Here is a 15,770-nt window from a genome sequence, read left to right as displayed (position 1 = left end):
CTCTTTCCACAAAGATAGAATCTGTTTCTGGATTCCTTTATGTTAATTTCCATGATACACATGAAAACACATGCTTATGACACATCTCCAGCTGAGCACCTTATCATAACAGGCGCCATGAAGTGATTATATCATTACCCAAGGGCATAAATCATAGTGAGATGTCAATATAACTTGTTAAACTTGCCAGTGTAATAGTCAAAACATTAATTTATTACACTTTATTTTTCATGGCATGGGCTCAATAAAATTTCAAATTATTCTACAAACTCTAAAAAAGATAATTAAAGAAGCCAAAAATACAGAGTAACTTAAATGGCATTTGGGCATTAAATCTCAGTTTATAGTCTGTGGACAGATGACCTTATTTTATCAGGTGGGGCATAACCCAAATCAGTAAGGAAGGATCATTTGGTTCTACACTACCCCAAACAGTAGCTGCACCCCAGCTGGAGCTCCTCCCTGGCTCTTAATGAGAGTCCCCTCTGTAGCTGCTGCTTTGCTCTCTGGGGAAGGTTGGTTCTATGACAAGGGGCAGGGAGCTGGATTTGGAAAGTCCTCTCTCTGCCTCTAACTCATTCTTCCAGGTCCAGCTCAAATGTCTCCTCTGTGAAGCTTTCCTGGGTCCTCCCCCATTTCTCAGAGTGGCCCAAATCCTCCCCTATTCTAATGGCTCCATGGTGCCCCTGTCCACAATGTCCCTTACAGTCACAGTATGAGGTGCCTTTGCTAGGTCTCTGCCAGCCCTAGAGATTCCTGATCTTTCAGCCTCACAGGCTACTATAAGAATTTTTGTGCCAATCGGCAGAACTGGAATTCCCATGAGGTCTGGTTCACGAGAGACACAATTCCACTCTTGGGGGTGGGCATTGAACAGGGAAGTGGGGGAGGGAGCAGGGCAGTGGAGGCATTTGCAGGAAAGCCTTGTTGAAATCATGGAAGCAGAGGTGGACCACGAACTGACCCCTGGGTCATTGGAAGAAAAGCCCCCCTGGGAGGGGACTGAGGCTACAGCACCAGCTCTGAGTCATACAATCAGAAAGGCATTAAACATTTGAGGCAAATAGCCATTATTACAAAGGAGAAAATGGCACTCTACTCCATATACCACCCAGTAGGCCTAGCATGCTGGGCCAAGGCTCCCGTTGTAGGCCTTGAGGCTTGCCTGTTGGGAATAGAGGGGGTTGCCATAATTCTGAGCTAGGAATAGGTGGAGATGGGTGAGGGCTGGTTGGGGGTTTGGAGACTCAGCGTCTCATCTTGGCTCTGCCGCTAGTTGGTTGTACAGCCTTGGGCAAATCTGTTCTCTTAAAAAGGGCCTCATAGAATAATCCAGATTAGGTGACAAGATGAACTCTAAAGTTCCTTCCAGGTCTAAAGGGCTGGGATCTCAGGGCTGCATGAGCTTCTTTCCCACCACATATCTGTTCATTGGTGTGTCTGGAGGGAGGTGTACACAAGAGTCATCACGTGGTCCTTTTGGAAATAGTTGAGTCGAAAAGACTTGTCGTCCCACTCATCTTCAAGGCGAAACAGGAAACAATTCACAATTTGACTGCAGCACCGGCATGAGGTGGTTAATCCTCCCGGGAGACCAAACCCAAAATGTGTTTCCTTGGGTGCTCTGAAATACTTTATATAAAATAATTGTACTGTATTTTAGAGCTATAGAAACATTAGCTTGAGAACAATGGTTCCCAAGAATTTATTTTACAAACAGGAGTATGAAAAAAATAAACGATGGTGGTGGTAGAGGGGGACACACAAGAAACAGCATTTTTTTCTTTTGCTAAGTAAAGATATTAATGGAAAAACCCAAACTCTGATCTACTATCATTGTTTCATGTTCAGCAAAGAACATTTTAATACCAAAAAAAGTGAAAAAGGATATAATCCAGCATAAAGGGCAGTCCTTTACATTGAATTTGGCCCTATGAAGAAAAGGACCTCATTGTCCATATTTCAGTGAGAAGTTTAGCACGGAAGGACACTGGTCCATGGATTGGCTCTAGAGATCACCAGTTTAGAGGTGACAGTGTTCTTTGATGGTCAGTGGGTCCACACCACTGCTCATTTGTTCTTTTTAGCGACCAGACAACGCTACAAGGAAGTGACTGTGACAGTCTCCATCCCGTTACCCCGTATACTGTCTTGACCTGGGAGAGGGAGATTCATGGAAGCAAATCAAATCTATAGCCATTCTTTTCTATTTCCTTCCAATTTCAAAGGAAGAATGTACTTTTCCTCTGCTCCTCAGATTCTTTCTCTCAAGGCCACTTCTGCCATAACCACTGCCTAGAGGGTTGCTGTTAAAATGAAACGCCAGCATCCACTCCCCTCCCCAGCCCCAGTCTGACAAAGGCACCGCCCTGCCAGCTTTTAGATCTTCGTCTCGTCATCCCCCTCATCTCACACCAAGCTCCTCTTACCTTCCTGCTATCTAGCTTCTAGCCTCACCTCTCTGGAATCAACCGAAAAATCAAATCAAGGAGCAACTTCCTGAAATCGGAGCCTTTCTCTCTTTTCTTCAAACTCAACCTATCTGTGATCTTTTAAATGCTCCCATACTCCTGGAAGCATGCTTCTGTCTGCCGCCTGCCTTCGTTGGTCTGGCCACGTTTCACTGTGTCCCTCCTCTCTTTTCTCCCTCTTCTCTCCACTCCCCAAACCCCACTGCTGCCGGAGCTTTGTGACTCACTGTGCGGCCAACTTTCCCAAAGCCAGCCAGAATGGGATGAGACAGCCCTGACTCAGCTGGCACTTCACTTAATCTTTCCAGGAAATGCGAAGATGTGAGACTGTGTCAGTCATACCCGGTGACATCAGTCTTTCTGAGCTTGGACTTCGTTTATCCGTTTTTATTCCAGTCTCTCACCTAACCTTAGCTTTCTATAGCCAACCAACATCAGTGCCTTCCTGAGAGCCTCCTAGGCGTGAAGTACTCTACTGCATGTTTTTGAGGGCGGGGATGTTAAATACTACATGGTCTCTGCCTTTATGGGGTTCTCCAGTTCGTGGGGGAAAATTGGTGTTTCAGGTACCTGGAGGCAAGGCAACTGGCAGGAACTCTGTGAGAAAGGGGCAGTAAATTAGGAAAACAAACGTCAAGGAAGATCACTGGCGGAAACTGAGAGAAAAGTGGCCAGAGTAAAGCTTGTCTGGACTTCTGTGTAACACTTGGTTAACGTTTTGCTTGTCCTTCTGAATCATCCTGGCATTATCAACAAAGAATAATGCGTTGATCCTTCTTGGAGTAAAAAGAATTTAGTAGCACTTCACAAAAAATTCTATTGTAAACATTGTGTCCTACCTCAAAAAAAAATTTTTTTGAAGGAACGTTGTTAATTCACTGCAAGCCCACTCAGCCACTGAAGAATCTGGGGTATTCAGCTGGAGAGCTTTGTAATGAACAAGTAGCTCAATTATTCTACTTTCATTACACAATGTAGCTGACATTCTTTGGCATCAAGGAATTAAAGCACATTTTCTCCGGCAAATGGCAATGATTTGAAGACATACGCTACATTAAGTGGTTCTTGACTAAATGTAGCTCCATTTTAAAATAAGGATTTCGTAGAAGGGTGGGATAGGGATGATGGGAGGGAGGCTCAAGAGGGAGGGGATATGGGGACATGTGTATGCATATGGCTGACTCACTCTGGTGTACAACAGAAACTAACACAATATTGTGAAGCAATTATACTCCAATAAAGATCTATAAAAAAATAATAAAATAAATATCACTTTTCTTTTCCTAAAAAAAATTAATAAAATAAGGTTTTCCACATGATTTAACCCCTTGTAGGCTGCTCTCCCCTAGCTCATTCAAGGACAGGGGTGAGGTTAGCTCAGACTTGTTAATTTTGTGTTTGAAATAATTTGCGCAGATTTCGCAGTTGACACTATTTGAACCAGACATTGAACACCTAAGGCTTGTTCCCACAACTCGGCAGATCACCTTGGCCCCTTCCCCTATTTTATCCAGTGCTCCTCTGGAAGCCGACCTGCCTACCCAAGACCACCATGGCCTGTGGAGCACTCAGCCCCAGCAATCCCAGCCTCTCCTCAACCCTGGGCTGAAAGCCAGAGAGCCTGGCCGCTGGGGACTAGGCCTGTGAGTGCTAGAGGGCCCCGTCAGGAAAAAGTGGGTCCTCTTGAGGAGACAGCTGCTCTGCACCCACTCTCAACCCACTCAGAAGGACCCTAGCCCTTCTCCCGTCGTAAACGTATGAGCAAGCCCGCACTAGCCTACGTTCCTTTGTGCCATTTAGAAAAAAGTGTCCCATCTGGATGGACACATCCTAGTAGGCAAGGAAGCAGGGGCTGGATTTTGCTCCCACTTGGCCCCTTCACCTGTGGCCCTAAGTGAACTGGCCTTTCCCCTTGGCTTTTAACATTGTTCCTCCTAAGACAGCCCCTTCTGATTCAAAGGCTGAAAAAATGGGTAATGCCAAGGAACAGATTAAATACACAAAAGTTGGATACAATTGGCCCGTTTTGAAAATGCTCAAAGCTTTCGGTAGATTTTTGGGTCTACAAGCTCCTTTGCCAGTCTGGGCTGTTCCTGCTGCTGCATGGAGTAGAGGGCTGGATGAGGTGATCTCCAAGATTCTAGCATCATATCAGAGATTTGTTACTTTACAGCCAGTGGTAATTGCAAAATTACTCCCACCAGGGAGTTTGAGTTGAAAGGGAGGTGTTGTAAAACTGTTGCTACTAAAGTGTGGTCTGTCCAGAGCCAATAAATACTCTGGTTAGGGACGATTTCTCTCTTTGAGCATTGCAGGGATTATGACATGAATGATTAAATCTGTGCAATCCTGGTCCGAAGAAGGGTCTTCCTCCCCTACCCTACCTTTTCCAGTTCTCTCCTCTTTTACTGCCAAATTTCTTGAAAGAAGAGTCCACACTTGCTGCTCAATAGCTCCTCTGCCCACCATCTGACTGAATCTGATTGACAGGAGAGCACAAGTGTGTTCCTAATTGCTGAAGCTGCTGGCCTCTTCTAATTTTTTCAGCTAGTCAGTATAAAGTGTTCTAAGCTGATGGCTTTTCTTTCCTGTTTTTACACTGCCCTCCTTGGGCTCCAGTTAAATGATCCTTTCCTGGCTTTTCTTCTACTCTCATGGCTTCTTTTCTGCTTCCTCATTAGTTCCTAAACCAAGGATGTCCCTCAGGGTTCTAGCTTGAGCTTTCTTTCCTGATCTCTATTTCTATGTTGGAGATTTGATGTATCCCAGAGCTTCCTTCGTGACTGATGATCAGATTTGTATCTGCTGCTCCTGATCTATTTCCAGATCTCCATGCCCACAGTTCTAACTGCTGACTGGACTGCTGCCTGTTCTGCCAGCCCTTCAACCCATTCAAAGCCGTCATCTTCCCCCTCCATTTTGCTCCTCTTTCTGGCTTCTCTAGAGAAACACTCTGCACTGCAAAGGGCAAAGACTTTGGGGTCACACCCCTAGGTTGGAATTCTGGCTCTGCACTTTTATGTGTAGCCTTTGAAGCAAGGTCCGTTTTTCTCATGTTCCATGAATGCTACCAATGCTCATTCTGCAATAAGCACTTGCTAGATATTGGTCCCCTTGTCCCTTTCTTCTCAGCATGAACATTTTCCTCTAAAGTGGGTTTGCCTCATCCCCAGGTGGTTCCTGGGAAACTGAGTGGAAACCTCAAGTAAATAGAAACTCTGAGGAGTTAGAAGAGCATGGGCTCATAGGGGCTGGAGCCAGTCAGGAAAGACGCCATTCAAAAGATGTTTTTACAATTATCTAGTTGTTTAATGTAATAATGTTGTTGCCCTTCCCCTACACCTCCCCAACTCCATGTCAGTTCTTCTGAACCATCTCTCACATTGGTCCCCTCCTTTCCACCCTGAGGGGAAGTTATTTGGGTCCATGCAACCAGCCTCCCAGAGCCTTTTGGCTCTGCCCATCCAGTCCACCCTGCCCACCACCACTGCCTAAAGTACAGTTCTGATCATTTGGATTCCCTGCTTAAACACCTGCAGTGACCCCACCATATCTTGACTTTCAAGGTCTTAAATAATCTCCCTCCAACCTAGTTTTCTGCCAAACTTTGACTGGCTCAATCACAAGTCAGGCTGGGATGAAAGTGACACAGAATCTGGCATCTGGTGGGGAGGGTAGCCAGTGTTCTACCCAATGGGATCCAGTGTAGAGCTTGGGGGCAATGCTTTTGGGCCCTGGCGATGCTCAAAGTGAAGTGGGGGCTTTACCTGCATCTAGGTGCTGTGTTCTTGCCTTCATGGCAGGGGGCATGGCAAGTCTCAGGCAGCGGAGCAAACCTGTGCCCTGGCTGAGCAGGTTAGAAGTCAAGGAAGTGCAAGAGGACCAGCTGGAAATCCAGAGTCTCAGGAAATGGAGGCAAAATTCCAACCTCCATGTGTAGAGCAACATGACAGAGGAGGCGGAGGGAAGAAAGCAGTGCTGTGATCCTGGGCTTAAGGTAACAAGATTAATTCTGGACTCTGAAGGCAGAACCTTGGCTGTTCATCTTTCTGTTCCCTAGCTTTAGGTGAGAATCTTGCAAGTATTGCTTGCTTATTTGGTTTTACACATCTCACTAGCTTTACCTCCTTCCACAGACGGTGCTGGGTCCTATGAAACCTTTTACATCACCTGACCAGTTGGAATTCTCGCAGCCAAGACAGAAGACAGATGGGTGGTGTTTTGTCATAAACCTCGATCTTAGGTATTGAGCAGGATGTTCAGCCAGTGTGTGAAAAACCTTTTTTCAACTTTCCTGGAGATTTAGGAATAATAAAGAACTCTTATCGTTGTCATTTGGCAAAATGCGTTCTGTTTCCACTTTAAAGAACTGAAACTCCCTCCAGTTCAGAAACATTAAATGAATAGTCCACCAAGTGCTGAGAATTTAGCTGCCCACCACTGGGCAGTCCCCTGGCTGTTCCTTCTAGCTTCTATGTAAGCATCCAGTATTTCATTCTGGATTTGTTCTTCTTATTACTAATAGCTAACATTTACTGAGTGTTTACTATGTGCCAGGCACTGTGCAAGGAGAAACACATTGCCTCATTCCCAGCTAGGTCCTGGGAAACTGAGCAGGAATGTGAGATAAAAAGAAACTCTGAGGAGTTAGGGGAGTGTGGGCTCATGCAGGCTGGGACCAGCCAGGGGTGACAGCCTTCAAAAGTTGGGTTTGCAACTCATCCTCAGTTTCATACCCACTGTCTGCCTTCCGCTCACTCTGTGGTGGGCCTGAAGTTGGGTGTTGGGGCGGGGGCGTGGTGGAGGAATACGGGGGCTGTTCACGCTTGACCTCGCCAGCCTCTGCTGGGTCTGGTAGCAGGAGTGTTGTGGAGGACATCAGGGCACTGGAAGAACTCCTCCAGCCCCCTGAGGGTTAATGATAAATCCCTTCAAAGGGGCCAGGTTTTATTCCTTGATTCACTGGAAAAAGGCTTAAAAAGCAAATAGCTCTAGAGAAGGTGCCAAGGTTGCCTCCCATTTACAAGAAGAGATGAAAGACTCAGGAAAGCTTTCTGGCAAGGGTGTGGAGAGGATGGTGAAGGATCCTGTCTGGTTGTCTGAGGGGAGTGGGGAGGAAAGGGAACACAGTGGGCAGCTGAGAGTTCGGTAGGCAAACCTGCCATCCAAGCATGGCCAAAGGCTCGGCACCAAAGCACCCACCCAGCTAAAGTTGGAGGGTGGTTTGCAGCCTCACGTGGGAAGGAACCAAAAATGATGACAAGCAGAGCCAAGCTGATGTCCCTGTTGATGAGAGCAGGACTCTTGGAACATGAACCCTGTGGTTAAAGTGAGGTGCAGGGCCCCCTGGGAGAGCTGTTCCATGCCCAGAACTATGCCAGGATAGCCATGGCCCAGTCACCTACTCACATGGGGGCCCCCTTTCCCCAAATTCACAATTTGAGAAGGAATTCTTTTTTAAAATGTTTTTGGAAATGTGTATGAAGTGTAACAAGGCATTTGAAATGTAAGGATTTGTGTATTTAGTAAAGCAAAAAGTAAATTACTTTCACTGAAATGAATAAAACACCATAGAAAGTGGGATTGTCTCCAGACAATTTAGTATGTCTCATTGTCAGAGACCTGTACCCCTCCTTCCATGAAGAATGTAACAAACCCCAAACCCTAGTTCTAGAGCAATAAGCCTGGTTTAGAGCAACCCCTCCCTGCTTAGTTCACCTTCCATTTCTCTTGACAGTGCAAGAAGGAAGCTGGAATCCTGTGTGTGTGTGTTAGGGGGTGGGGTCACCACTGTACTGCAGATCCCTTGGTTGTGTTGAAGGTTGCCAAGAAAGGCTGGGAGATGGCAGGGCCCTCTCACTAACTGTGGCCATATGCTAAGTGGAGGGCCAGCTGGGAGGGGAGGGCAAAGGGCTCAGTAATCCCCTGTCTTGATTTAAACAAATGGTCAGTACCAGGGGTTTAGGAAATGGAGGTGGAGGTGTCCAGAGGGGCAAAGCAGAGACCAGACTGAGGGCAGAGAGGCTGCTGTCACCACTGAGAATGTCTGAGCTTAATTGGGAGTGAACTGTTGGGCCAGGGGTTCAGATCAGGGCTTCTGTTTCCAGGAAGGAAGGGATGGAGGGTGAGGGTAGGGGAGCAGGCTAGGGGGTAAGTGAACGCTATCTCTGTGGTGGGCCACAGAAGCATGCACAGGCAAGGTGGTGGAGCTGGAGTGCTTACTGGACAGCTCACCGAGAACAAGGAAACGAGGTCAGATGAACCCGTACGCAGTACTGAAGCCTTAGGTGCAACAGTCCAGGTTTCAGCAGGAGAATCCCAAGGAGTATGGGATGGTGGAGGATCTGCCTTGAGCAGCAATTGTGGAATGCTAGGGGTCAGCTCCAAGGCAGCAAGGCCCAAATTAGACAACTGGGGGCGGGCAGCACTTTGGACAGTGGGCAGAGCTGTGGCTGCTTGAATAAGAATTCCTGTCTCAAGATGTGATTGGTCTGGGAATGTGGCAGGATTGAGAGCTCAGGTAGCTCAGCTGTCAGGACCTGAGGAGCACCAGGGAAAGCGGGGGCTGGGGACATGAGGCAAAGGGTAAAGAGTTTCCAGTCTTTCAAAATTTGCTGCCGAACTACTGAGGGCTACAGGCATCAGCAGCCCAGGGATTAGAAGATGAGTAAGACATGGTTCTTACTCTTCAGAGGTTCCTGAATTTTGGGGAAAGACAGGCTGGGGAAAAAATAGAGACTCCAGTATCTTGAGATGATTTGTCAAATTCAAGGTGCTTTTAAACTGCTGTATGAAAACAGCCTTCTACTGCTTATATTTTACTCCAATAATACTCTTTAGCTTATATATATCAAATCTAGTCATCCATGGACTATTTCACTGAGGCACTGAACGTTTTAACATTCCACCTTCAATTCACACCCCACCTCCCAGATGCACATGGTCAGAATTTCCTATTAGTTACCAATAAAATCAGCTGGTGACCTGGACCTGCTTTGGGTTGGACGTCCAGAAGGTGGTGCTTTTGTTTCCTTTCATAGTTTTAGCCCTGAATCATTGAAGAGGATCAAGAGTCAGTGTAATAATTACTTTGGGGTTCTACTGAAAAATTAGAGTGGGGTGCCATTTGAGAGTAGGTGGAGACCGGCAGGGTGAGTTAGGGCGAAGGTGTCTGTGCCCAGCAGAGGAGGAGGCGCCTGGTGACCCCGTGTGGGAACAGGCACCTTCTGCAGGTCGTGGTACCAAAGTCTGAGCTGCCGCTGCTCGAGAACCTGAGGCGGCTCACAACAGCTTCAAGGAAGCAACACTGTGAAAAGCCCTAAGTTCAAGTGGGCTCAGTTTCCTGGTCACTTCAAAACAGACCTTCCCTGATTTGCATCAAGGTTTACATTGCTTTAGCAGTGGCTCTTGGAAACAATCATGCTAACCCTGTTACAGTTGTTAGCCACTTTCTCTCTTGGCTGACAAGGCTGGGTTATTTTTCCTTTCCTTAAAAGTTATACTTTCTATTCTTTTGATTGGGGTTGGTCTAGGGAACTGGGAAAGACAGGATAGGTAAGGAAGGAAGACAGATTAAATTTTCTAGCTCATTCCCAGAGGTCTATTTTTCATTTGGAGTGGGTGTCATCTGGATGAGTTATGTGTAGGAGGAACATGTGGTGGCAAAACCCCACTCTTGTCGACGCTGCCCTCTATTGATGCCACCCCATGGAGGGAAATGATGGGCAGGATGGATCGAAAGCTTTTTCTGCTGGAATCATCTTCGGCAAGACTGCAGCAGTACCTTCTGTCCCCTCTAGAGGCCTCCTAGAGGTATATTCTGAATCTGTCACTGTTTACCTCTCTCAAGATGTCATGGGCTGTACCAAAACGTTCATTGCAGCTCTATTTACAATAGCCAGGACATGGAAGCAACCTAAGTGTCCATCAAGAGATGAATGGATAAAGATGTGGCACATATCTACAATGGAATATTACTCAGCCACAAAAAGAAATGAAATTTATTTGTAGTGAGGTGGATGGACCTAGAGTCTCTCATACAGAGTGAAGTAAGTCAGAAAGAGAAAAACAAATACCGTACGCTAACACATATATATGGAACCTAAAAAAAAAAATGGTCATGAAGAACCTAGGGGCAAGACAGGAATAAAGAAACAGACCTACTAGAGAATGGACTTGAGGATATGGGGAGGGGGAAGGGTAAGCTGGGACAAAGCGAGAGAGTGGCATGGACATATATACATTACCAAACGTAAAAGAGATAGCTAATGGGAAGCAGCCGCATAGCACAGGGAGATCAGCTTGGTGCTCTGTGACCACCTAGAGGGGTGGGATAGGGAGGGTGGGAGGGAGGGACACGCAAGAGGGAAGAGATTTGGGGACATATGTATAACTGATTCACTTTGTTACAAAGCAGAAACTAACACACCATTGTAAAGCAATTATACTCCAATAAAGATCTTTAAAAAAAAAAGTACATTTGAAATAATTTCTCTGTATAGACAGGTCTAAGTCATACATGTAATCTGGAATTTTTGAATAGCCACATTAAAAATTGAAAAGAAACACGATTTTTGAATAGCCACATTAAAAATTGAAAAGAAACACAGGGGCAAAAAAGGAAAAGATTTCATGGGCATGAGGTGTCAACATATGGCTTGTATGTAAGCCAGTATATCTCTTGTTCATGGATCCCTGCCTTTTATTTCCTTCTGGGTGATTTTCATCAGCCTTCCACTGGATACCTGCTCCAAGCTTACAAGTCAACACATCTCTGCAGGATGAAAACAAGTGGGAAATCCTGAATGGGAAGGAGGTGATGGTATCGGAAGCACAGGCAGCAGGAGAACATTTGTTCTTTTTTTTTTTTTTAACATCTTAATTGGAGTATAATAAAGGGAGCAAGGTGTTTAGAGGAATTTTTGCTGAGTAAAGCTGTTATAACATGCCAAAAGGGGAGGATGACATGTGATGCCTTAAGGCCTTCATCACTGCAAGGAGAAGATGAGACCAGGAGGAGCTGCAATCAGGGAAGACAGCTATAACACAAGTCTTAAGGTCGGCTTGCTGTTGACTCAGGTCTTTGTGTCTCAGGTCTTAGCATGCCAGAAGTCCCTGTGGATTGTGACAAGACTTTTGAGTCCAGAGAGGTAAACAGCACAAGGGCAAGCTTGGTTGCAGTAACTCTGGCCAGAATGAGCAGCCTTCTCTGCGAAAACACACCCTCTGCCCCTTTACCTCACACCTCCCAAAGTTGCCCTGAAGTTCAACTTGAGGCAGTTGTGCTTTGCTGCCCTCCGCTGCCTAAACCCTATTCTTTAATAGCCGTCACTAGGCTGATGTCTGGAGATGACTTTTCCAGGGCAGGCCCTCCTCTGCTGCCCTCTGGTACTTTGGCTTCTAGGAGTAGCTTTCTGCCCAGCTCATGGCATCCAACAAGGTAAAATTGCTTGGAAAAAGCAACCCTGTTTGGTATTGGTTAAGCTTTTACTAGGTGCCTTAGGCTGCAAGCAGAGGTCCTTCCAGAGAGGACCTCAAACACTTGAAGCAGCCTCCATTCTTATCTAGCAGGTCACGCTTCTCTTCTAGGCCTTTTGGCCTCTTCTGGGAATAGTTTCCTGGAGAAATAGGAAGAGAGTTGCAGGCCATCACACTGGAAACTTTCCAGGATAGGAGTAAGATCCTCCTAGCTAAGAAGGGGGATCTGTGAACCTTTCTAGAAATAATAGTGTCTTGGGTGTTCAGTCAAGAGAGGCAAGTCCTAGGGGAACTACTGGCAGCTGGGCAGGAGGCAACAGATCTTTGGGTGCTCAGTTGGGAGTGGCATCAAAGGACACTGCTTTTGCCAATGAAAGGCACCTGCAGTGGCAACCACTTCTGCAAAGGATGCCTTGGGGCTTGATGTCTGTCAGTGTACCATCTCTCGATCTGGAGGCAGAAGCTTACTATTCTGGGTTCCCAGCTGCTCCCCCATTCCTGAGATCGGGAGATGGAGCTTACATGGGCTGGGCAGCTTCCCGGCAGTCTTAGAATCAGTCTGTGAGGGCTCTGTGGTCCAGGCATCTGTGGAAGAGTGGCCTGCTGCTCTGCAGGACCCCAAATGACACCAGACCACATTCCTTGGTGTGAGCAGTTTCATTCATGTGAAAATTTTCCTTTCAAAGCTTCCATGTGGGACACTTGCAGGCAGAGGCCTCATGGATCCAAGCCTATTTCCTTCAGCCACACAGTGCTGACAACTGAGTGGGTCCTTCACAGACCATTGCATTTCCCCACCTCTACCCAGGCAAGTGAAAGCCTGGAGCTTACCAAGGATTGGTATCCTGAGTGGTGCCTGAGTTACCTCCCAATAGGCAAGAGGTGGCCAAAAGGCAGGCAGGGGTGCCTCATGTCCCAGAAGTAGAAGCAAAGAATCCAAAGCAAATGGCCACAAGGGTGGGGAGAGCCAAATTAGAGCCAAAGGGGTAGAGAGACCAGAATGGATGGATAGGAATAAAGGCAGGTTTTCTTTTTAGATTGAGGTCCAAGATACAAACATCTGCAGAGCCTGCTCCTTTGGAAGGAACCAGGCACATGAGGTACAGGGCCAAGGACTAGTTCAAACCCTTCAGGCCCATCCCTTCTGCTTTTTCTCCTTTGACTTAGAACTTAACAAAACCATTTGATTGTGTTCTAAATGCAAAAGCCTGTACAAAGTACTTGGAATTGGGGGAAAAAAAGGATAAGGTGGTTTCTGCCTCAAGGAACATACAGTCAAGTTCATGACCTCTTTCCCCCTTAGCCTCTTCTACGTGTCTCTCATTCCTTCAACTAGCATTTCCTAAGTACCAACCTTGTACTTGGAAATTTTAATTCCTCTTGCCTTCTTCTACCCGTAATTCCTCTATCTCATATCCCTTCCCTTTCTGCTTCCATTTCTTTTTCAAAAAATAGACAATAAAGAAAAATTGGGGAGATTGGAAAGGAGGAAGAGATTTTAAGGGAAAATGTTTGCTTGGTGACATACCTGAGTTTATATTCTGTGACACTCAAATGCCTGTGTCCATTTCACTCATAGCTTGGGTTAGGGAAAGTCAGTGTTTCATTTCCTCTTGTAATGAATTTCTGCAGAGCATGAGCCCCATCCCATTTGAACAGGATGTAATTTTTTTTTAACTGCCATGTATCTCTAAATAAATTCAAACTGGTTGTGGGTCTTTCATCTACTTTGTATATGAGAGATGAGATGATGCTAATCTGACGGTGACCAGAGTGAAGTAGTGAATGAGATCCAAAGCTCTTTGTCGCCCCACCTGATGCTTCCACCCCAGCTCCTAGCCCTGGCCTCACCTTCTCCTGCACAGTGTGTTCATCACAAGACCCTTTAGGGGTCGAGCCAAAGGCATGAATTCTCCTCTAGTAGCAAGCACTTTGGAGGCTGGTAAAAAAAAAAAAAAAAATCTCTTAAATCCTAGGTACTCTTTTTACCTCTTACTTTAATTCTTAACTCCAAGTCTTTGATCCTTTATTTGCTTGCTTTCTTCTCACCTAAGATGGGCCCAAAGAGACCTGTGGAGGATGAAGGAGGTAGGGAAAGAGCTGGAGGGTGGAGCTGTGTTATGGAGTTATACAGTGAAGGGGTGTATATAGCTTTTTTTTGCTCCCACACATCACCTATCCTACCTATTAAGAAGCTTGGAATGCTGTCATTCCTTTGACTCTTAGGGAAGTTTAAGAGTTTTTCATTTAAAAATATATTCCTAAAATGCAAATGTCCCTGTGAGGGGTAATACTTGGATGGCAGTTAATTTGAAGGGAGGGTCTCAATGGGCAAAGTTGCCACAAAGGGGGCGAGAAAGAACCCCAAGGCCAAACCTTACCTGCTTAACCAACTGATTATTTTTATTGCTGTCTCCTGGTTAATGCTATGCTGAGTACAGGGGAGAAGATAAAAGGCAGATTTGTATGCAAGCCCCCTCCTCCCAGCACACACACACTTGGACCTGAAGCAGTGGTAACTGTTCACACACAAAAATATCTGGCTGAAGGCTAAGATCACTTCAGATTTCCAACTTAACATTTTCCTAAGTGTAGATTTTTCTCTTAATTTTCCTTTGGAAAAGACAAAAGTAGCTTCACAATTCCTAGGTCTTCATACTCCAAACTGCACTCAAGTTTGCCTGGGACAGGTATACGTGTATACGGAAATCTACATTCCCAGTACATCTCAGACCCCCACGAGGAGCCGAAGTTTCAGAGAGCCCTGTGAGGTTGTAACTCCCTCCCAGGGACCAGCGGCATTACTCCCTGTCCACGGGAGCGTACGCACAGATCTTTTCTCCTCCTCATGGTCCGTTTTCTATTTGTGATTAGTAATTGGCTTCTCTTGGTACGTTACGACCTATTACAAAAGCCAAACATTAAGAGGGCGAGCTGAAATGACAAAATTTGGTTATAATTTATGTTGGCCCCTGACATATATATTTTTTTTAATGATTTGGTCTCTAAGCAACTGATCTCTTAGCAACAAGAAGCACCTTTATAAAAGATGGCACACAAAGAGTGATTGCCAGAAAATCCATCCGATTCTTAAACAGCCGCGCATCATTAGCAAAACTCACCATCTTCAAGAGTCCAAAACTAGAAGTGACCAGCAGACCCAGGTAACCTTGACATTTGCACATTTTCCTGAAAAAAAAAAAAAAAAAAACTCATGCAACTATTGAAGAGAACAAAATTTTTTGAAATATGTTCATTTTTTGAGGTCTTATTAGTTGGTCTTGGCTAACTTTTAATAGAATGTATTCTATTAAATAACTGCTTCTTAATTTTTTAAAACAACTTGGACTTGAATTTTGTGATCAGAAAACAGTTCACTTAAAATATTTTATTGACATGAGGCTAGAAGGGGGAAGCAATCTATCCTTTTCAGAGTTTATTTCTGTAGGTTTTCATCTGAAGGGGAAAATCCACACTGTGGCAAAAGAAGAGAGTGAAAATGTCACCCCGAGTGGTATGCACTTCTGGGGAAATATGTGTATTTTCTTTCCTAATGTTTATTTAAACTGCTAAAAAATTTAAAGAGTAGCAAAATCATTTTACTTCCAAACTTCAGCTTTTTAGTCCAGTGTTGATTCCAGTAGCAAATGATGGTCTTCTATTGCAAATATTCATGGACTGGTTTTTCTTTTCTCCCTTTCATAGCTTTTCTATTTGTTTTCACTGACATAAGAAAAGATTCATTCCAATGCTAAAAATAGGAGAAATTCCAGCTATCTGTACCTTGTTTCCTTTTTCCAGGTACCCAGGATTTGAAGACTT

General features: G+C 45.3%; 1 long non-coding RNA gene across 1 annotated transcript in view; it reads right to left on the bottom strand.

Moving 5' to 3' along the window:
* Nucleotides 1–15,138, bottom strand: part of LOC141277853 (uncharacterized) — a 36,938-nt gene extending 21,800 nt beyond the window's left edge. The window contains exon 1 of the long non-coding RNA XR_012329716.1: nucleotides 15,071–15,138. This is a non-coding gene — a long non-coding RNA (uncharacterized lncRNA). The remainder of the gene's footprint in view (nucleotides 1–15,070) is intronic.
* Between the last annotated feature and the right edge of the window lie 632 nt (nucleotides 15,139–15,770).

The sequence above is a fragment of the Tursiops truncatus genome, chromosome 2 (assembly GCF_011762595.2).
Source record: "Tursiops truncatus isolate mTurTru1 chromosome 2, mTurTru1.mat.Y, whole genome shotgun sequence".
Taxonomy (NCBI): Eukaryota; Metazoa; Chordata; class Mammalia; order Artiodactyla; family Delphinidae; genus Tursiops; species Tursiops truncatus.
This window is presented reverse-complemented; position numbering and strand designations above follow the sequence as displayed.